Genomic DNA, 23,701 nt, shown 5'->3' on the forward strand with positions numbered 1-23,701 from the left:
TGTCACTTCCTCCTTTGCAACAGCCCTGGGAGGTATCTCATTTTACACATGGAGAAGCTGGTGTTCAGAAATGTTAAATTACGTGCCCACGATCACATAGGCAGAAACCAGCAGGGAAGGAATCAAACCCAGGAGTGTCTGACTCCAAATCCCACAATCTTTCCACCGTGTAACACGGCCACTGTGAGCTCTTACTGAGTGAGATGGGGAGTACGGTTAGTGTCAAAATTCAAAATGCTGTCTCTTCTGAAATGCCAAAGGTTGTCACCAAGACGAGAGGCCAGCAGACTGTCTTACAAGATGTCTCCTAAACAGGTGTTTTTTACCTTGGGGAATTTCCCAGGATCCTGGGTCTGACATTTGATGTTGGGATGCAACAATCTGAAGAGGGATTCACCTCTCAGTGGAGACACTTGAACCAAGCACAGAACACTGACGTATAAAAACCTAAATGTCGATTCCTTCATTCACAGTATGAGATGATTGACATCGAGGCCTAAAAACTCGAATTCCATGGAATTAGTCCATCCTCACCTCCCAGGCAGACTTCCAGAGGAGCCAAACAACAATATCTGGAAGTTCTGGAGAGCCCGGAGTCAGAACAAAGGGAGTTTGACAATCCAGTCCTTAAGGCATCCAGCTGAGATAGCCTGCTGTTTCCATCTCACAAGAGGGGTGGCCTTGCCCATGGGACCAGAGACATTTCAAGTATGTGAGCTCCATGGTCTGCCCCCACGGAACCAGAACTCTTCTGGGCATTGTTATGGCTCCCTGTTCCCTACGATGGACCCTGTCATCATTTGCCTCTGGCGCTCTTTGCTTTCAGTGTTAACCAGTCCTTCCTCGGATGGACACATCCCTTCTTTATGGTAACGCATTCATCTGGTGACATGGAGGCTTGCCCACCTGGGAACTGTGCCCTCCTTCAGCTGACTTTGCATATCTTTTCTGTGATCCAATGTGTTACCCCCCAGCTTTACTCCCACGGGGCAGGTCTTATTTCCTTCATTTCCAAATCTGGAAAGGCAAATGCCTAATCTACTCGGGGAAGGATGACGGAGGGAAAGGTGGGTACGGTCTCTGCGTCTGAAGCATCTTCCATTCCTGAATATGAGACTTTTGAGAGACAGAGCTAGTTTTGGGGGGTTTTTTTAAGTTTTTTTTTTTTTAAAGATTTTATTTATTTGAGAGAGAGCATGCACAAGTGGGGGGAGGAACAGAGGGAGAGGGACAAGCAGACTCCACGTTGAGTGCAGATCCCAACTCAGGGCTCAACCTTAACGATCCTGAGATCATGACCTGAGCCAAAATCAAGAGTCAGACATTTAACCGACTGAGTCCCCCAGGCACCCCCAGACAGAGCTAGTTTCAATTAAAGCACATACAACCATCGAGTGCAAAGGACCCACAAAGGAACGATGAATACGAACTCCCAAATGCTTATTAAGGGTCTGGTTCAACGCGAGGGGATTTTAATTAGCAGGACAACCCTATGAAATAGTATTAGCGCTCCCATTGAGAGAAAGGAGACTCAGACGAAGTGACTGATAGTTTCAGGAAAGCCAGGATTTCGACACTGGCCTGTCTGAATCTGAGAATCCACCCAGAACTCAGCTAACATGCGTGATGATGTTTTGTGAGCTGCCACAGAAGCTACATGGGTACTGTGTCTGAAATCGGCAGGAAAGGAAGGCTTGAAAGGAACCACACTTCCCAATTAATAGACTGCTTTTTCAGCTAAAACAGGAGTAACTTTTCAGAATGTTTTGCAAAGAGTCTCTGATATCTGAATGGGTTGCATTTCCATAAGGGGCATCATTAAATCCAGCCAGTCTGAGTCTCCCTACTACAAACCAGCTCAGCAGATCCTTCACTTAACTTCATCCTGAATGACTAGGGCAATGAGGCCAAAGGCTTCCAAGCTCCTTCAAACACAAAAGAAGAAAATGCCCTCGTGAGAAGCCCAGGACTGTCATTATAGCCATGCACAGAGGTCGCCCACCCTTGTAGACAGCGAATCCTTTAAAGAAATAATAAGCTGCTCAAAGGGACAGGGATGAAGCTTGTTCTAGGCCATGGCCAGGAAGCAGTCCACTGGGAGTTCTCCAATATCCCCATCACTCAGGCCCTAAGGATCACTGTCCTGGCAGCTCCAAATTGGCAGCCCCCAGCACCTCCCGTACTTGGCTCTCTGACCCTTATCATTTTATGTTGCAAGAAAAGAAAGACAGAAAGAAACCCTGGGGGGATTCCCACTCCCAGAGATAAAAAAGATTCAATATATGGGGGAGGGAAAGAAGCAAGAGATGATTATGGGTTGCCATCATGGCACAAAGCTTAGAAGAATTCCTAGTATATCTAGTTCATGCTTCCAGGCCATCATGAAAGGAGAAAAGAAAGGGAAAGAGAAGAAAATAGGTGTTGATCACGTTTTGGAAAAAAATCATATTTGATTTCGTTTAATCCCCCAAACAATACTATTATCACCTGCATTTTATGGAGGAGGAAGCTGGGGAGCACCCAAGTCCCCAGATGTGGCAGGATGGAGCCCAGCCCTGGAGGACTGGAAAACCCATTTTCCTTCCTCCGAAGTGTGGATTTAGGTTTTAATGTCCCAATCAGAAAAGGAAAATTTCCAAGTTTATTCATTTAGCCCTGATGTTTCCGAAGCCAAATCAGTATTTTTAAAGAATGCAGTACGTCAATATTTTGTCCTCTCTCTCTCTTTAGTCAAGGTACATGTGGTAGGTAGCAGAATGGTGGGCCCCCCCACCAATGTCCATGACCTAAACCCTAGAACCTCTGAACGGCTAGGGTTACCTGGAAATGGGGAGTTAAGGTGACAGATGGAATTAAGGTTGCTGGTCAGCTGGCCTTGAGATGGGGAGAGTCCCCGACTTATCCAGGTGGGCCCAACGTAATCATCAGAGGCCTATGAGTGGCAGGTGGATAATCAGAGAAAGAGACAGGACAACAGAGCAGAAGCAGAAAGCAGCTATATTGCTGGTTTGAAGATGGAGAAAGGGACCACAAGACAAGGAATGTGGACGGCCCCTAGAAGCTGGAAAAGGACAAGGAAGTGATTTCCTTGGAACCACCAGAAGGAATGCAGCCCAGCCGACCCCTTGATTTCAGCTCAGTGAAAACTGTAATTGGCAAGTCTGTTAGCTAAAGTTCCACCTTAGTTAGGATGGTTTAGTTGCATGGACCTATCCCTACCTACTGAGGCTCAAGTTAGAAAGGAAAGCTATTTAGAAGCATAGGTAGGCTCATAGAACCAGAAAAATCAGTGGATGTCTGTCTCTGTCTCTGCCCTACCTCTCTCCACTCTTCCAGGCATCGTATTTTTTCTCTTCTTGCAGACACTTCTTTGCTAAATCCCCTGTTTGCACAAGCCTACAGCATGGCCATCCCAAGAGGGTGGCCTCTGTCCCAGTGACCTTCCAAACTTCCAGCTTGGGACCCCCCACAGCCAACTGATTCGGTCTCCCCATCCTGCTCCAAATGGTCAGAACAACCAAGTGATAAGCTCGGCTCTAATCTGGGCTTCAGGTCTGACTCTATCAGTCATGGTCAGCGTGGCGGGGCTGGGAGCAAGCGCGTCCACTACAAAGGCCTGCCACGTCTAGGGCTGCCGATTTGGGCAGCGTCTTTAAGAAGGCATCGGGGAGCAGGGAGGAAATGATTGGCATCTTCAGGACATCGACGCACTCTAGGGATGGCCTTATCTTTGGAAACAGAGATGCGGCCCTTGTGCTCGAGGAGCCCCCATTTGCCTGTGTGACAACTTTTTCTGTTCTTCCATTCTGTGATTGACGTACTCCTTTTTAATATGTTAATATATTCAGCCAAGTTCCATTCAGATGTTGCTGGGCTGGGAACCATTCTGTATATTTCTGGTGACTTTGCATACAGCACCATTGAACTCTCACAGGCGAAGAATGACTGCCTGATTCTTGAAGGAAGGAGCCACTTCGCTGTGGACCCCAAGATCCGATGATTACAATAATCAACGATGATGGTGGTGATAAATTTTAGAGGTCTGGAAATGCACTCCTGACAATAATTTAAGGTGGCAGAGAAGGTAGGTGATACAAAGATCATGAAAATGAGGTCCCAAGAGTTGAAATGATTTACGCAAGGCCCCCTAGCACTGCGGAAGACTTTGATCTCAAAAAAAAGAAAAAAAGATTGTTTTCCTTTATTGGAAAGTAATGCCGGCTACTCGATAGTTGCTATTTCTTTTTTTTTTTTTAAAGATTTTATTTATTTATTTGACAGAGATAGAGACAGCCAGCGAGAGAGGGAACACAAGCAGGGGGAGTGGGAGAGGAAGAAGCAGGCTCATAGCGGAGGAGCCTGATGTGGGGCTCGATCCCATAACGCCGGGATCATGCCCTGAGCCGAAGGCAGACGCCTAACCGCTGTGCCACCCAGGTGCCCCGATAGTTGCTATTTCTATTCTTCACACTAGCCCCTCCAGGCAGAGTCCCACAGTTATAGGAGCATCTGACTTGAAAGCCCAGGCCCTTCCCCAAGGGTCCCATCCATGTCCCTAAAATCTTAAGGAGTGAGTGCCTCAGATGAGATCCTCCCATCCCACGCTTCAAAGCTCGCCTCAAACACCAGCTCCTGAGCAAAACCTCACACGGCTATCCATGCAGTCTCCGAGGCTCCTTCTCCAGAGTTCCGCCAGCCATCCATTCATTCACAGCCATTTATTGAGGGCCATCCACGTGCCAGGCCCCACACGGATGGCGGAGCATATAGCTACATGATGGGACGAAGCAGACATGTCTCTTGCCCTCGGAGCTAAACATGGTAGGTGGGGAGGGGGGAGGTGTAGGGAGCAGTACCCAGAAATACAGAGGGGCGGAAGTCCAGCCTGGAAGGCCAGGGAGCTGGCTTCCCGAAGGGTCGGCATTTACGGTGAGGCCTGAAGGAGGAGCAGAGCACTAATAGGTGGGGAGGGGAGAAGGGGGCATTCCAGGCAGGAGCATGGCGGGATGGGGACAGAAGAGAGGATGGCATGACCGGGAACTGGGAGTCTTCGGGGGTGACTGGAGCATGGAGAGCAAAGGGGTATGACGCCAAAAGAAGGCTGGAATGATAGTGCAAGCCTTTGGGCTGGCTTAGGAATTGAGGTTGTATCTTAAAGTCAAGAGGAGCCTAGGGGGTGGGGGGCATTGACATGACAAGGCCACAGTGTGTGCTAAAACCATTTGGCTGGAGGAATAGAAATGGGCTCGAGGCAGCTAATGTGCGTCAGAAACAAGACAAAAGGCCCCCGGATGGCATCGTTGATGCTAAGTCCACATCACCAAACCAAGACTTAACTTAATTACTATCTCTGCTCTCCCGGAAATGGAACCTTAAACCAGTCGGTTGGGAGTCACCGGGTCCGCACTATCCCAGTGATGTCCCTGACACACCCCAGCCATCCCCCAAAGGGAGTGAGTCTGCGGTAACAACCCATGCTCTTCTTTCTCTGCTTCTCCAAAAACAGGGTAGACAACAGCCCCCTTACAGCCTTCAGGTTATAAATTATCATCCTAGCCCCGCAGAGAGACACCAAATGGTGCTGGTTCGTCCCAGTTCACAGTTCCCAGAGAAAGAATTCAACGGAGCCAGCATGGGTCAGAGCGTTTACCCCGAATTCGATGAGTGGGGGATCTCATTACACAAATGTGGTTTCCAGGAGATGGGACGGGGTCTCTGAGAAAGAGGCGCCTGACTCATCAGCACAGCAGACCTCACCTGGCGGCTGTTACAGACCTACTCGGATCCAGAACAGACACAGATGACCATATCTTCCCTGCGGAAGTGTGACGTGGTGCTAGAGACACCAAAAACTTACCCCTTCCAGGTAAGAGAAGGTGAGGACCGACTTCAAGGCGGTGGCTGCCGGGCCAAGGAAATCTCAAGAACTACTGAGGGAGTATGGGTGACTTGTGGGACCTGAGGTGCAAGGCAGAGGATTGCCAGGTGATGGTCAAAAGTTCACGGCTTGACCAACTGGGTGGACAGTCATGTCACTTATAGAACATGGGGGACATTGGAACAGAAGCAGATTGGGGTGGGCGCAGTTCAGAGAACCATGAATTCTGTTTGGGACATGTTGAGTTTGAGACATCCATGTGGGGATGGCCATGAGCTGCTGGATATACAGGTCCGGAAGAAAGGGCTGCCCTTAAGAGACGGGCAGAGAGGCTGTAATTAGAATGACAGGAGAGAAGGAAATGGTCTGGGATGAGCACGGAGCATGAGGAGAGAAAGGGGCTGAGGACAGGTGCCTGGGGTCTCCAGCTTCTAATGGTCCGGCTGGAGGGAAAAGAGCCCACAGAATAGACTAAGAAGGAGCAGCTGAGAGACACAAGGGAAAGCAGTGGGGTCGTGCTAAGTGGCTGTTTCGGGAAGAATGGAAATGCAAGAGGCCAGTGGAAATGACCAACAAGTGTCCCTTAAAACAGCTTGTCTACTGCATTCTGTTTTGTGTTAGTATGTCTCCTTCTCTGCTAGACAAGAGGCTCCTTTCGTAAAGAGGCTTTTATGCCTTTTATTTCAGCTGTTAGCCCAGACGCCTGGCACAAGAGTAGTCTCACTAACTGCGGAATGAATGAACGAGTATGTCCTGGGCATTCAAAGATATTAAAAATTGCTTCTGGGTGAGACAGAAAACATATCACCAATCAGCTATGACCAGCGTACAGGGTTCACAGCACAGATGAGAACTCAAACAATACAGCACACACGTATCATTGGGGTGTCTTCCTAAAATGCACATTCTGCTTCAGTAGGTCTGGGATGGGGCCTGAGGTCCTATAATTCTTGCAAGTTCCCAGGCGATGCCTGCAACGCTGGTCCGCACACTTTAAGTAGCAAGAGTTTGGAGCAGGGTTTCCCGTTCTCACCAATGTTGACTTTTGGGGGCCAGATAATTCTTTGTTATAGGGAGCTGTCCTGTGCATTGGAGGACGGTTAGCAGCGTCTTGGCCTCTACCCACTGGCTGCCAGTCGCTCCTCTACCCCACGTTGTGACCACTAAACTATCTGCTGGGGTTGTCAGATGTCCTCTGGGGAGCAACCGCTCCCCACCCCGCCCCGTTGGCTGAGAGTATAATGAAGTGGAAGCAAGTCACACCAGAGGGGCTTTGAGTGTGACGGACATTCTGAAATGAGGACCAAGTGCCCAGTATGCAACATGCTTGGCCTGTCTGGGTAACGTAAGAGAACTCTTTCCACATGGAATATTTTTAACTCTTGCTTATCACATGCATTTCAAATATGTCCCCCTTTTTGATGATCTACTTTCCACTTAAACCCAGCATTAGTCCAAGGGTTATTTCCTTCCAAAGGCAAGAATACAATCTCTACTTAATACGATTACTTTTTACCTATGGAACAATCAGCTGTTTGGGAAGGTCAAGCAGACCAGTGACCTCTAACAGGAAAAAAAACAATTCTTGCCATTGTCTTTATTCAAATTATTGAAAACTGTATCCCCTGCGGTAGGCCGATTACAGAACAATTTTGAGGGAATGTGGGGAGGGCCCTCTATGATTCATATTTTATTTTATTTATTTTTTAAATATTTATTTATTTGAGAGAGAGAGCAGGGGGGAGGCGCAGAGGGAGAGAGAGAAACCCAAGCAGACTCCTCGCTCAGTGCGGAGCCCCACAAAGGGCTCCATCCCATGACCCTGAGATCATGACCTGAGCTGAAACCAAGCGTTGGACGCTTAACCAACAGCGCCACCCAGGCGCCCCCATAAGACTCATATTTTAAATCACACGACATGATGAAGACCCGCTTCACCTACACAGGTGAGTATCTGGTGTGCCGTTTCATCGTCCACATGATGATACCTTTCTCTATTCCTCTCTCAGAGGGGTTGTGAAGATCAAATAAGCAAGTACGGCCTTCACGTGCATTTTCCATTTAAACGAACTTTAAATTTGTTAAACTGAAAGAAAATTAAGTCTTTAGTTCTTCGGCCACATTAGCCACCTTTCAGGGACTCCTAACCACATGTGGCTGGTGGCTGTGTGGCGGACACCGCCCATAGAGGACATCTCCGTTCTCATGGAACACAGCCCTGTTTTCAAGGATAAAGCCTGGCACACATAAAAACAAGTTATGTTAGGACTGCTGTTACTGGAAGTTGGAACTCTCATACACACGCAAGGAGGGGCCCCCAGCCAAGTGCCAACAAGCGTCTGGGTATGGGGCTTAAGGCCATCATGAAAGCAATGAAAACATAATTAAACCCTTGAAGAAACAGGAGCAAGGGTCAAATAATCATGCGTGCACTGCTTTCGGCAAACATCATTGTCTGGACCACAATAGACAGCTTCGTGAACCTTGTAATTACAGTGGCAAAAAAAAAAGAGAGAGAGAGAGAGCCTTATTTTCCTATAGAATGACTAGTTCAGACTAGCCATTTATAAAAAGGCATGTTACCTTCTGGATTCTGATATCCTTTCCTCGTGTTCTGCAAGACGAGGACTCAGAACTGTAAGCGGGGGAGGGTGGGGGATAGCTGCAGCAGCCGGTCCCCCTGCTCGGAGGTGCCTGGCAGGCTCTGGTGTGATTCAAGGAAAGGACGGTCATGAATAACACATGGCCCCCGAGGACTTAAAACCACAACCAACAATAACAACAACAGGGACGGCATGTGTTATGTGTCGAGGTTCACGCTAAATGCTTTATGTACCTTCCTGAGTTTACTCTTGCCAAAATACCAACAAAGTCTGCATTCAGCATTATTCCAATTTTAAGGGTGCAGAGAGTAGGTTCCAAGAGCTTAAATCATTTGCCTGAGGTCACTACTCACTAAGTATCAGATTGAAGATTGAACTTACGAATGCCCGACTCCAGAGCCCATGCTCCTGATGGCTCATACCCTGTCCCCAGTCAGGATGGCCCCAAATGGAGGAAGAAATTCCACTTGTTCCTTTGGGGAAAAGAATGTCTAGGCCCTGGTCTGACCCTCCCCACAATTCTTCCCAAACTTGGCTCCATCCTAATCTGCAAAGGCCTCCCACAGTGTGTGGACACCCCAAACTGTACCTCCAACTGCCTCTTCCACTCCCCGGAAAAAACCCCATGCAGGCCCTGGAAGCCAGCTCAAGGCTGCTAGATATGGAATTCTGGGATCCTGAGGACCGGGAGTATGTCTAGGAGCAGGGAGCATGGGCCCTTGACCCCATAGACTTCTTCCTTGCTGGGGAGGGGCACAGCTGGAAGAGGGTCAAAGGAGGGTCCTCCAAAGATTCATCACTCAAAGTGGGGTCCCAGGACCAGCATCACCAACATCCCCAGGAAGCTGTTAGAAATGCAAATTCTCGGGCCCTGCCCTAGGCCAGCTGAATCACAAATGCCATGGTCCCTGGCAGCCTGTGTCCTGGCAAGCTCTCCAGTGATCCCAATGCTCACTATGGCTCGAGAACCACCGACCTGGGACCGATCTTGCTACACAAGTGTGGTCCACGGGCCAGCTGCAGCAGCAGCGCCTGGGAGCTCATTTGCTTAGGAATGCAAATTCTGGGCCCCCCTACAGACCCACATCAGAATTGATGAGGGCAGAACCCAGCCATATGCTTGGACATCCTCTCCACGTGATTCTTATATGCACGAAAGTTTGAAAAGAAATGCTCTCATGTAAGGGCTCCTTCACCTTTCTCCCCTGCTTCCCTGTTGTATTATTAGCAAGGGTTAGGGTTAGGCCCCCGAAGCCTAAGATATTTACAGAAAAAGTTTGCTGACCCTTGCTTTCAAGAATGAAGCCCAGGACTGGGACCACTCCTGCCCAGATATCAGGAGGATACTGGGAAGCAGGACACCCAGTCTGTGGGCTCAGCAGGCTCTTAGACCGTGTTCACTCAAGGGCAGTCAAGCCAGGAGTTTTAATAGTCAACCACATTCTTGAGTTCCATGCATTTTGCACACACACACACACACACACACACACACACGTGTGCATGTATAAATATATATATGTGTATATATATCCACATATAAATATAAAATAACCCTTTATGCTCAATCAAACAATCTTTTGGTGCAGATTTATACAGCAATATATGAAGCACTCTACCCACCACCTCTGGGGTGTAGATTCCTAATTAGGGTGTGTGGCATAATAAGAAATACATCTTTGGTCTTTGATCATAGTTACTGGCACACAGCTCCTCAAACTCTTAAAAACTCTGGAGTGGTCAGAGTGTCTTTTGTATGTGACTGAGATGGCTGATTGTTGCCTGGGTGGCTCAGTCAGTTGGGCATCTGTCTGCCTTCAGCTCGGATCATGATCTCATGGTCCTGGGATTAAGCCCTTCGTTGGGCTCCCTGCTCAGCGGGAAGCCTGCTTCTCCCTCTCCCTCTGTGCTTGCTCTCACTCTCTCTAAAATAAATAAATAGAATCTTAAAAAAAAAAAAAAAACAGATAGCTTCAGGACAGAAGAGGGGCTGGAGGTTGAGTTCGATTACCAATGCTGGATGATTGAATCCATCATACCTGTGTAGTGGAGCCTTCTAGAAACCCTGAAACAAAGAGGTTCAGTGGGCTTCTGGGTTGGTGAACACACTGAGGTTCGGGGAGGGTGGTGCATGCGGAGAGGGCACGGAAGCTCGGCCCACCCCCAACCTACATGCCCTGTGCATCTCTCCTGTCCTGACGTTCCTAAATTGCAACCTTCATAATAAACCAGGAAATGAAAGAGAAGTGTTTCTGTGAGCTCTGTAACCCATTCTAACAAATTCTGAACCCTAGGAGGGTGTCATGGGAACCCACCATGTATAACTGGTTGGTCAGAGGTGTGAGAGGCTCCAGACCTGTCCCTGGTGTCTGAGGTGGGGGCAGTCTAGCAGGACTGAGGGCTTCAGTCTATGGGATCTGACACTGACTCTAGGCACCCAGTGTCAGAATTGAATTGAATTGTCAGACACCCAGTTGGGTGTCCGGAGAATTGGAGAATTGGCTATTGGTGTTGGAGAACACTCAGAGGGTACCTCAAAGGTTAACTTTAATCTGCATGGTTCCAGGGGTAATTTTTATACTTCACCTATAGCCCACAGTTAATTCAGTAGCGCTTTGAGCTAAGTTACGGGATGCTGTAGTAGTAGCTAACGGACTTGTGAGCATGGTCTGAAGTGGTCAGCATTGCTGTTATGCAATATCTTACTTTTGCTTCTCGAAGGTTATTCTTTAGGTGGGGGATTTGTGGGAACTGAGGGGCAAGCTGAGTTTAGCAGCTGAGCTGGTGCAGGGAGAATAAGAGAGACCACCTATGAGTAGATCACTAAGCAGCATTAATTCTGCTGAAGCGACTCCAAGAGCTGGGGGGAGGAGGTGGGGGGGAGGGGGGGAAACGCAACATCATAAACCACGCCCACAGCAGAAACACAGCTGATAGCAATCCTAGGGAGGGCTTTGAATTTCCACCGCATTCTAGAATAACCTTACCTCGATTTCAAGAAGCAAGGAGACCCAAGGACATTTTCGGACTTCCAAAGGCACTGGCTATCTTCATGTTTGGACACTCCTGATCTTATATCACATTAAACTATGCCCACACTGAACATAATTCACATATAATGATGTAAGTGTCGAGTTGTATTTTAGTTGACTCAATGATTTAATGTTACCTTGGCAAAGATTTAATTAATCTTTTCTTTCTGTGTTTTGGAGACATTTTCTTTTTAATTCCAATTATTTCTGTAAGCCCTGGCGAACCCTGCAGGGCCCTGACCCAGGGGAAGGCCTTGGGCATGCGTCTACAATGCTGGGTCCACCCATCTGGACTGGATGGAAAGAGACAGTGTGCAAAAGTCGGCAGCTTAGCAGATGCAGGGGTCAGACTCCAAGGTTGTGTCCTCTGTGACATTGGGGGGAGGGGGGGATGCAGCACAGCATAGCTGTTTAATTTCATACTTATTCTTAGGACAGGGGTCCAGGATGCTACAAACAGTGGCTGAAATTGTGTAATCCTTTTGAAAACCTCACCAGGGAGGCCAGCTTGAGTCAAACAGGCCCACAGAGAAATTAGTGCAAAAGGACAAGTGAATGTCAATTAAAATCAGCAATTGGCTTTGCAGGACAGGATGGGGACTTTATGCGCTACACAGAAAATGTCCACCCTTTGGGGGTGTAATCCATTGCAAGAGTCCTCCTCAAAGACCTTGGTGAGATTCTCAGCAAAACAAATGACCTCATTAATTAAATGGGTTAATACTCTCCCCATGCTTTCCTTAATTGCTATTCTGACTTTCAGGAGAAGCATTTTTGAGGCAAATTGAGCACCCAGAGCCTCCCGTAATCAATGTCACAATAAGCCCCATATGCTTTGAAAGCGATTTACAAAGGTAACTGTGCAGGATGCATGCTCCCAGCTTGCCTCCACCCTGCCCCGCCCCCCCCCCCCCCCAGTCCCTGTGTGAACCCAATTGCTAAGTGCCACGCCCAGCTGGTTTTGTCTTCCAGCCCAGCTAGAAATCCAAGAAGTTCCTTCATCATCATCTTCTCCTACAGAAGACATTTTCTTCTAATGTGAAGACACGCTCTGTTTCCCTTTTATTCATCGAGTACATACTATTGGAAGACCTTTGATTCTGTTCTAAGCACAAGAGATAAAGCAGGAAACATAACAGACCAAGATCACGGCTCCATGGGGCTTACATTCCATTGGGACGTTTTTAGTTGACAGCTAAGCTGTTCCCAAATTCTTGACTCACAGAAACTTTGGGAGATAATAACTTTTTATGGTGCTACTCTGTTAAGTTTGGGGATGCTTTGTTACACAGCAATGATAACAAATACAGAGGGAGACCATGAAATACAGATTTTGGTCAGCACTGTGGCTGGTTTTCCACCGAAGTCTACTTGAACACGTGGCCAGACTACATGCCCCTTTCTCTCTTGCAGTTAGATGTGGCCATGTGACTAAGTGCTACCCAGTGGAATATGAAAGGAGGTAATATACATACCACTTCTTGGCCTGGCCCACAAACCTGCATGTGCTCTTCCAAACATTTTCCCCTTCCCAACTGACTATTCTCCTTCTGCCGGCTCCTTGCAGACAATAATGACACGGCCCTGAGAGACAGCACGGCCACAAGATGGAAGGAGCCCGGGTGCCTGAGCAGCCATGTAGAAAAATGCTGCCTTGACAAGCTAAGTCCCCGCCAATTATTATTTTGAGAGCATAAAATAAGCTTCGATTACATTGAGCCACTGAAATTTGGAAACTTGTTCTTATCCCAGTCCAGACTATTCTACCAAATACAGAAATATTTCTGCCCAAATGCAATTGCAATTGTTACAAAGGAAGAGGGGTTAGGGGGTAGACCCTAGAAGTCTTTGCCACAGGAATAGTCTGGAGACAATCCCGTAACAGATGAATATATGCGATGTCTACTAGCCTGTGTGCAGAAGGAGATCTGCTTTTGAGGTAGTTTAAGCTACACAGAAGTAAGGAGAGACAGCACCACTGCCGGATCCCAGAGCCCCTAAACCCTCATCCCCACTATTGGGAACTCCTTGCTGGGAATAGAGGGCACCCTCTGTCCTTCAACAAGCCATCTGGAACCAGACATGTCAAAAATATTGTGGGGCAACTCTTGACCTCAGTGGACTTGGAGTCGTCTCTCAGCAGCTTTGTTTGAGAGTTTCCACTGGGTTGGAACCCTGACTTTGAGATCAGTATCTTGGGAAAGGCAAGAGGGAACTGGGGCTTTAGAGGCACACACTTACCTCGTTATCACTCCCAGAGGCACCAAATACTGAAATACACTCAGTCTATCTCCACCCTGGGGTATGCTCAACCTGTCAAAAATCCTACAATCTACCCTTGCCCTAACCTACCTCTTCCCCAGGTGTACCTAGGAATATCTCCTACCTTCCCCTCACTAGAATGTCACTAGCACTGTACTGTTACGCTGAAACCCACACAGGGCTACCCAAGGAAGGCCATCTTTCTGATATGTCCTTCATTTATACATGGAAACTAGCATTTTTTAAGACTCTGTTACAGCTTTATCACAGCCTACAAGGTCCAGCAAGGTCTGAGCCAGCTTTCAACTCCAGCCTCATCATGAGTCACTCTCCCTAGTTCTCTGCTCTCCTGCTAACTACCCCTCAAATGAGTCAGGCTCCTCCAGGTGAGGTCCTGGCATATGATGTCCCCTCAGCCTGCAGGTCTCTATCGAAATGTTCTACTTTCAGGGGAGCTTCCTTAATCCCCTAAACTAGGTCAGGCTCCTCTATGGCATAGGCTCATGGGTCCTGTACTTCTTTCTAGTCTTTATCACAATGAAGTAATTACTGGCATAACAGCCCACCCAATGTCTACTGCTCTTCTGAATGCTCGCGGAGAGCAAGGGCTACATGTCTTTCTGGTCTACCATGCAACAGAAACATCTTGGAGCCTGGAGTAGATAGAACAGATAGTGAGGAAGCATTCTTTGAATGAATTCATGTGCTACAGGTGGGGGACATGGGGGTGGAATCTCTCACCACCCGTGTCCTTGAGGAGCTAAACTGACTAGGGGAGAAGGAACACGGGGACAAATTAGAGCAATAGTGTGACACTGGATGAAATATACATTCCTAGATTGGGCTTACAAGGAAAATTGCGTTATAACTAAGATAATTTAACAACCACGTCTTCAGGAAGCCTTTCTAATATGCCATTCAGATGGAAGGGAAGTGCTCTTGTTCATGATAATTATGCATTCCCCCTCCCCCATCCCAGTATATACTTAGAGATATAGCAGGGGTCTAACAAAGGTGCTTTATAAATGTCTAGTGATAGAACCTGCTTGTACAATTTACCAGCCCTGTTTGTTTCTGGTGCAGATCCCTGTTTGGGCAAGAATTAGCAAAGAGAGACCTCTCCACGGTATTTAGAAAGAAGATCACTGTCCTGAGGGAATGAGTTAATAGAATATTTTGGTGGTGGTGTTGTTTGGTGGCTCCGTGAAGCCTGCCACTGCCACTACACTGCAGGGCTCTGAGGTAGGCTGAGCACATTTCTTTCCACTGAAAATTACAGAAATGTCCTTTTGAGTGGATTAAACGTTAAGGACATGGATGGTCTCATTCAAGAAGTCCACAGGAGAACTGGCTTGAGGCCAGTACAATCTGCCAACCACTCCTCTTCTCTGCAAGGCTCTGGGCTCTGCCCAACACCCAATGTCACTTCGTCCCTGGCCTAGCTCCTTCTGTGGTCCCTGACTGGTCTTCACACCCACGGTGTTCTGGAGATTCACCAAGGTCTAAGACCTTTCCATGGCTAAGATCCTGGTCCACAACTTTTTTGAAAGAGCTTAACACTGTTCCCTTTGCAAATATAATGCTGTGTTAATCTCAGAGGAACAAGGATCAAGAGTCACTGGAATATTCCCCCCTGCTGTTGTGACCCATTCCATGTAATGTGTTCTTGGCTAGAGCCCATCTTGGCTGACGTTCTCGGGCCCTGCCTACCTAAAAGCCAGGTTGGACCGCTGCACAGACAAGAATAAAAGGGCATGCCACACAAGTCAAGAAAAAGGCCTTGAGAAGAGAAAGGCTTCTCCACCACCCACCACCATGTGCATCACCCCACCATCCCACACCCAACAATGGAAAAGGATTCCCTGAGTTGAAAGGAAGGAAGGGAGGCAGAAGGTACATTAGTCTGCTCAGGCTACCATAACAAGGTACCATGACTGGGGGGCTTAAACAACAGAAATTTACTTTCCCACAGCTATGAAGGATGGAAGTCCAACATCAAGATGTTGGCAGGAGTGGTTTCTTCTGGAAGCCTCTCCCCTTGACCTGCAGACGGCTGCCTTCTCTCTGTGTCCTCACATGGTCTTTCCCCCGTGTGCATATGCTTCTGGGGTCTCTTCCTCTTCCTACCAGTCCTATTGAGTTGGGGCCCCACCCTTATGACCGACTTTCACCCTAATTACCTCCTTAAAGGCTATATCTCCAATGCAATCGCATTGGAGGTTAGGGTTTCAACATATGAACTTGGGGTCGGGAGCGGGAGGAGGGCAGGGAGATGCAATTCAGTCCATAACAGCAGATAAGGGAAGAAAACATAGACATGATTTCCAAAGACACGGACCCTGCATCCCACTGCCCGGCCTGAGGTCTGTATTGATGAAGACCTCAGCTATATTTGGGAGGAAATATAGCAGGAGAGACTGAAGTCCTTCCTCCACATGGAGCTCCAGAAAAGGGGCAGGGAGATCAGATGCTAACGAGAGATGGCCATTCATATATCCAGAGAAATACCGCCTCCAAGCAATATGGAAGCAAGCAGATTTCTGAGGACCCAAGAGTGAAGGAGAAGTAGAGGGGAGGTCTTCAAATCCAACAAGGCCATGAAGGTAAAATCAGCAAGGCTTAGCAGTGACCAGCTTAGAAGCAGCAGCTATGGATGACTTGAAGATCAGATGCCCCTTCTCCAGGCTCTGGCATCCCCCAAACTCAGAACAGCTCCCCAAAAAAGTGGAAAGGAAAACTGGATTGACTGATACTAGGTTTCTGTCACTCAAGCACAATGGTGGCTCAAGAGAGAAGTCACATTGTTATTTAAAAACAAATAAAAGGGGGCGCCTGGGTGGCGCAGTCGTTAAGCGTCTGCCTTCGGCTCAGGGCGTGATCCCGGCGTTATGGGATCGAGCCCCACATCAGGCTCCTCCGCTATGAGCCTGCTTCTTCCTCTCCCACTCCCCCTGCTTGTGTTCCCTCTCTCGCTGGCTGTCTCTATCTCTGTCAAATAAATAAATAAAATCTTTAAAAAAAAAAAAAACAAATAAAAGGATGGTGATAGTTCTGGCTCCCATGAGTGGACTGAGATCCAAACCCACACCAGTGGCTTAAGTGCAGGAATAGACAGCCCTCCATGCTCTGCCAAGGAAGGTGCACATTAGCTGGTGGGCGATGGAAAACCATGGAGGGCCATCATCCAAGACTTAAGCAGAAACACTTCCTGGAGAGAAGAAGGATTAGCTTCACACTGGGAGAAAATATCTGCAAGTCACATATCCCCGAACAAAAGACTTGTAGCCAGAATGTACCAAGAAATCTCAAAACTCAACAAGGAGAAGCCAAACGATCCAATTTACAAATGGGCAAAAGACATCAGCAGACATTTATTTCACCGGTGAGGGCATTAGGATGACAAATAAGCATACGAAAAGACATTCAACATCATCAGTCAGGAGGGGATGTGAAGGAGAGATGAGATAACACTACACATCTGTTCGACTGGCTAAAAGAAAAGAAAAAAAAAAAACCACCCTGATAATACCAAGGGTGCTGAGCACGCAGAGCCATGGGAACTCCCACACTTTGCTGGTGGGAATCCCAAAGGTGTGACTACCCTGGAAAACAGCCTAGCATTTATAAAGTTCATCGTGCATTTACCCTATGACCCAGAAGGCCCACCCCTGGAGAAAGGAAAACTCATGTTAACTGGAAAAACCCTCCAAAAAACAAAACAAAGCAAAAAAGCCCTAGAGACGAATGTTTCCAGCAGCTCTAGTAGAAACCGTCCAACACGGGAACAACTCAGGTGCCTTTCAGCAGGTTGACACATGGATCCGAAGCGATACTACTCGGCACTAACAGGAACAAAGAGGTACAAGCAACAGCTCGGACGAATCCTGAAGTCGTGAAGCTCAGTAAACGCAGCCAATCTCAGAAGGTCACACAGCGCACGATCCCATTTCTACGCCATTGCTGGAAAGACAGAACTACGAAGACGAGCGACGCATCACGTGTTACGGTGGTACTTACGCAAAGCTGTACGTGTGTTAAACATAAACCCGTCCATCAGAAGAAAAAAGCCAATCCTGTTGTTTAATCCTGTAATGCAGGTATCTCTGAGAAGGTTTAACCTTCTACGTCAGCCCAGCTGTGTTCAAGGAAAGTGTTCGGAGTCAGAAAAAAATAATGAAGTGGTTCCCTGCCTGGAAATCCTGTGCTCTCTCTCGAATTTGGAGTAGGGATCTGTAACACGCACGCGCCCTATGGCGGTGGAGTTTTGGGGGTGGCCAGCAGCACATAGAGGACTGAGATGGATCAGGACAAAGGTAGGCACAGCCAGACAGCAGCCGGGGGGGAAGGTACACAGAGGACCGGCCGACTCAGGAGCCCCTCTCTCCAAATATCCTAGAGCGAGGGGACTCCTGAAAGAGGAGGGCAAGGACCAGATCCTCCTGTTGTTTGGGTAGGGGTTATCTGATGACAGCTGTCTACACCTATTTACCTGTCTGTCTCCCCCACTGGACTGTCAGGTCCCTGAGGGCAGGGCCGGAATCTTATGCACCTTTGAGCCACCAATATGCCCAGCCTGGCACATAGTAGCTAGTCACAGCTGTTTGTTGAATTTAAAAGGAAAGAAGGAAGGAAGAGAGGTAGGGAAGGAGGGAGGGAGGGAGGGAATTAAAGGAACAACTATATCTGATTTTTCCTGTGGTAATGGCTCAGAAAAGGGAGCCAGCTAAGACAGGGAGACCCCAGGTGTTATACACGACCCTGACAGACTTGATCAAGTTCCCATCCCAATCACCCAAGGCACAGGAAGGTACTGCTATTTTAGCAAGAGTAACTGGGACACAGTATAAATATTAACAGGGGAATTGCTTAAACATATTAGATATAATTTCTTTGGGATCCTTCCCAGTCCCAAAATTCCATAATACTAGTATTACGAATGGAATACTTGGGTTAGATAACATACTACAACATTTCGATTGGATTCCTTGTGTTCACAACTGAATGCTAGGGAATTCATAAAAGAAGGACCTGAAATGTTGATGCTTTCCCATGGTCTGTCCCCTCTGTCTCCCAATCAATGTGACCATCACCAGCTTTGCCTCCTGAATTAAGATCCTCTCCACCACCACCTTCTCCACCTAATCGCGCCCCCACATTTCCTCCGCCAAAACCTACATATCCGCCGTCATTCTTTTTTCTGACTCCTGTATGGCCTTCAAGACTCATCTTAGCCGTTACCTCCTTTAAGAAGCCTCTCCCCCCCGTCTCAGTTACCACTCCAGGACAATTTGTTTTAAGATGATCTCCCGCTGTATCTCAAAGCATAGCACAGACTTCCTGCATCAAAGAGTTTCTCCTTCTGGATTGGAATTGTTGGTTGAGTTGCCTGTCTTTTGCCACATAAATTGTACCATTCACCAAGGTCATCTCTGTATTTACAGAGCCCAGCCTGAAACATGCTTGGCATGTAAGAGACACACGGTAAATATTTGATGAAGTGATGAATACATGCACTAAATTATTCAAAACCTGGCAAGCCTGAACCCTTTGACATGTTGCAATTGTGGTGACTACTTTTGTGAGATCGCCTTTATCAGCAAATGTGGTGAAGTCGACTTCTTCAACTTCAGGTCCGGTGTTCATTGCAAGGTGCAGACAGATTGCTGCTGGCCAAGTAGGGCCAAGGAGTGGGTAATGGAAGTGAACTTCAGACAGCAACACTACCTCACACTCGCCACTAGATGGCACCCGCACCCAAGGAGCAGGTGGCTTCTGGCCTCTGACCACACCCCTGCCCCAGGTCCTGGTCCCAGGGCTGGTGACCACTGGCCCCCCAGCCCCAGTGTGGCTCCCCCCCGGGACTTGACCTCCGGAGGAGTATGGCAGGTCCTGGCGGGTCCTGAGGCCGCTGATCCACTCCCCTGAAGATGTTCCTTTCTCCCTAGATCCACTCCCAGGGTCTTCGGGTCCCCAACCCCCAGTTCCCACCGCACATTATAAAATTCCCATTGCAGAGGGTGCTCTCGATTGCCCACGCAGGACCTGGTCCGACTGCTGCATTAACATGTACAGACAAAGAAAGGGGCAGTAGTATCTCCTTGGGTGTCTCCCCCCACCCCAGGAAATAAGGACATCTTGAAAACTGTCACAGACGCAAGGAAAAAGAGTGTGAGAAGAGACAGGAAGAAAGAGAAAAGCCGAGATGGGAGTGGCTGGAGGAGAAGGCCTTAGTCTCAGCCCTAGGCTCTGTGCAGACGCCTGACCCAGCTGGAGGGGCCCGTGGGGAGACGCCTTTACGTAACCAAGTTGCTCCAGAGGACCAAGGGGCCAGACCAGGAGAGACTGAGGGCCATCGAGTCCCATCTCCTTGGCCAGGGTGCCCTTGACGGGAAAGGAAAGGAGGCAAATACTGGCCAGGGAGATGGCACAGGTGGAAGGGGGTGGCTCTTCCTGGGCTGCCGGATTTGAGTAGTTGCTTTGCAGGATTTTCCTGGGCCCTGGAAAACAAAAAGGCCTCTCGACCGCCTTAGAAGGAGCCGAGGGTCCTGTGGAGTACAGGGGGCCTCAGCCAATGTCTGTATCTCCCTCGGGCAAGGTCTGGGTTAGAAGCATCACTGGGGTGTAAGCTGGAGTTTCCTCTGAGCATATTCTCCAAAAGTAGTGGTGTTTGGGTTTGTTGTTTTTTTTTTTTCTTTCTTTCTTTTTTTGGTTGTTGGGTTTTCTTAAGATAGGAAGCTGCCATGATGGTTCTTAAAATCCGGTAAAAAGACACTGGAGCAAAGAGCGTGGAAGACGGGGTGTCAACACAGACACCCCTTCACTAGACTTGTAGCCCCAAAGCCCATCGTGGGACCCCTACTTGCTCGCCTCCCTTGCTGGCACCAGCCCCAGGCTCCCTCCCCGTGCTCGGACCTAGCTCCCCCTCTGGAGGGGCATCGGCAGGACCTGCCCAAAGCCCCTGGCAACTCCTGCTCAGGGAGGCCTCCTCCGATGAGGACCCGGAGACCCCCAGTCCACCTGAGCGCCCCTATTCATGAATCTCCACAACCCGATGGGGGAGGCAGGGCGGGGAGGATGCGAATGATCTTTGCGTCTGGACTCTCCCATCTCAGTGACCCACCCCAGCGGTACGACTGAGAAGCTATACAACATGTGGACCTGGGGGCGCCTGGGTGGCTCAGTCAGTTAAGCATCCGACTCTTGGATTTGGCTCAGGTCCTGATTTCATGGCTCGTGAGATCGAGCCCCGTGCCAGGCTCCCCGTTCAATGAGAGTCGGCTTGGACATTCTCTCCCTCTGCCTCTTCCCCAGCTCTCTCTGTCTCTCTCTTAAATAAATAAATAATCTTAAAAAAAAAAAAAAATGTGGACCTGCCTGCGTCACGGGGCCACCATGAGATCCGTGTAGGCAAAAGGCCTCCGACAATTTTAAGGTACTCTGTGAATGCTCCCTCAGCCATGTATTCCACACTGACCAGACACCTTCTGGGCCCAGGCAGGGTCCTAGCACCCCAGCCTATAGTGACATTGAGACGCAACCTTTGCAGAACAGAGAAAAGTGGTAAACGGCACCATGAGGAGGCAGCCGGCCGAGTCCAGAACACGGGAGTTGGCTAAGTCAGACAGTCTGGCATCATCAGGAACCAAATGGTGTGAGCAGAGCAGGGAGTGGCTGCTGGAGACACAGGGAGGCTCGGGAGGCAAAGGTCCTGCAAGTTAAGGGCTGGCGTGGGTCAGGATCCTGCTGTATGGACGCCTGACCATGAAAGGATGGTTTTGAGACATCCAGGAACAGGAGACTGTGGGATGAGTTTAACATTAAGTAATGTGTAAGCTTCATGCATGATTACGATGGTGGTTGCTATTTGTAACCCAAAGGAAAAAAAAAAAAAGGAAGGAAAGAAGTCTTTCTCTGTTAGAGACAAACATCTCTACTTGCAGGGATTAAAGAAGGGTCTGGATCTGCCTCATCATACAAACAAAAAAAAAGTAAGAAGGAGTCAAAGAGAATAGAATGAGCATTGATAATTTTCGAGGCCGGACTGCGGATACCTGAGGGTTTGTTAATTGGTGTTTTTTCCATTTTTGTATATGTTAAACTTTCCATATATAGGTTTTTTTTAATTTTAAAAAAGTTTTCCAAGGAGGGGCGCCTGGGTGGCTCAGTTGGTTAAGCATCTGCCTTCTGCTCAGGTCATGATCCCAGGGTCCTGGGATCGAATCCCACATCGGGCTCCCTGCTCAGCAGAGGAGTCTGCTTCTCCCTCTGCCCCTCCCCCTGCTCATGCTGTCTTTCCCACTCTCTCTCAAATAAATAAATAAAAGCTTTAAAAAAAAAAAGTGTTCTAAGGAGTTTTGGGGGACTGCGGCAGGGCAGACAACCATCAAGAGCAGAAAACTGTGGAAGCCCAGAAGAGGAGCTCTGAACCCAGCGGGGGCTCAGGGAGGTCACAGAGGGGGTGAGGCCAGACTGGGTGGAGTGGCTCCATGGAGATGGGCAGAAGGAACATTCCAGATGAGGAGAGCCCACGAGCAGAGGCACAGAGCCTCCGAATGCCTTTAGGGTAACCATCCTGCTTGGCTTGGCACTGGCCTGGTTGAGCACTGGGAGTCCCGTGCTGCATCCCAGAGACCCCTCAGTTCTAGGCAGACCTGGGTGGTCGGTCACCCTATCAATCATACGCTGGAACATGGGGCTAGCCAGGCAAGGGGGAGCAGAGCTGACCTGCAGCAGCTGGGAGCTCCAGGATGGAGCATCGGAAGGCTAAGAGCCATCCCCCAGGCAATGCCGGGCCTGCTTTCTGCCCCTTCTGCAGCCCAACTCCTTCATTAGCCCTTCCTCCCAGGGTGGCTGGACTCAACTGCCCAGGGACCACGCTGGCTTCTCATGCCGCCTCTTCTGTCCCACCAGGGATGAGCCTGCAGACAACGCAGCTTCAACCCCAGACCCAAATGCCCCCTCGTCTACATATATGCTAATATATGTACATTGCTTCTATGCATACATATATACACACATGCATGTACATATACATGTATGTTGTATGCACACATACACTCTGTATGTCGCATAGCTGCATTCATTAAGCCCTTGCTCCATGCAATTGCTTACTCAATCCTCACACAAGCTCTCTGAGGTCGTGAAGATCACATCCACTTATTCAGCGGAGAAGTCCAGGCTCCGAGAAGTAATTTGTGCAAAGCCGAGGAGCAGGATAGCAGCATGCCTCACAGAGCTGCGTCAGAGGGCTCTATGGGGCAATCAGTGAGTTATTACACATGTGAAGGACGTGCACTAGTGCTTGACGTGGACAAAGTTCTCAGTAAGGGCTGGTCTCACCCAGCACCGCGCCGACGCCACCCGCCACGCCCTGCGGCCCGAGGAGGAAGCGTGGGAGTCTGGACAGAGGGGAAAACAGGGCTGATTTGATTATGTGCATTGCAGGATAATTCGCCGCAGGGTTTCTTCACAGATTGGAGAGCACAGAGGCAGAGGCAGAGACAGCAGAGCAGAACATCCTCGAAAGCCTCCCGCTCGAGTTCCGAATCCCCCGAGTGCGTGCATTTCCCAGCCGCTCGTCCTGCCATTTCTCCCAGTCGGATTCTCCAGACTCTCCCGGTCTGGAAATTTCCCGTTCGCTTCGTGGTACACTAATCAAGCTGGCAGAGATGGTAGTTTCCCTCGCCTGCCTTGGTCTTCCGCGTCCCTGGGAGAGCATCCCCGACAGGCCAAGGAGGAAGCCCCCACGTGAACCGGAATCAGTGGCAAGGACTCTCCCCCTCCCCATGGCCAGTCTGGCTTTCAGGGTCTCAGGCGGTTTTGTTGGCTTCCAGGTACCCCTTGGGGCACCTTGGGGACAGACCACCCAATGCCCCACAAGCAGCCTGTGTGGACACGACCGCAGAGCTAGAGGCCCTGCCCCTCCATCC

Source organism: Ursus arctos, unplaced genomic scaffold (assembly GCF_023065955.2).
Source record: "Ursus arctos isolate Adak ecotype North America unplaced genomic scaffold, UrsArc2.0 scaffold_14, whole genome shotgun sequence".
NCBI classification, from domain to species: Eukaryota; Metazoa; Chordata; class Mammalia; order Carnivora; family Ursidae; genus Ursus; species Ursus arctos.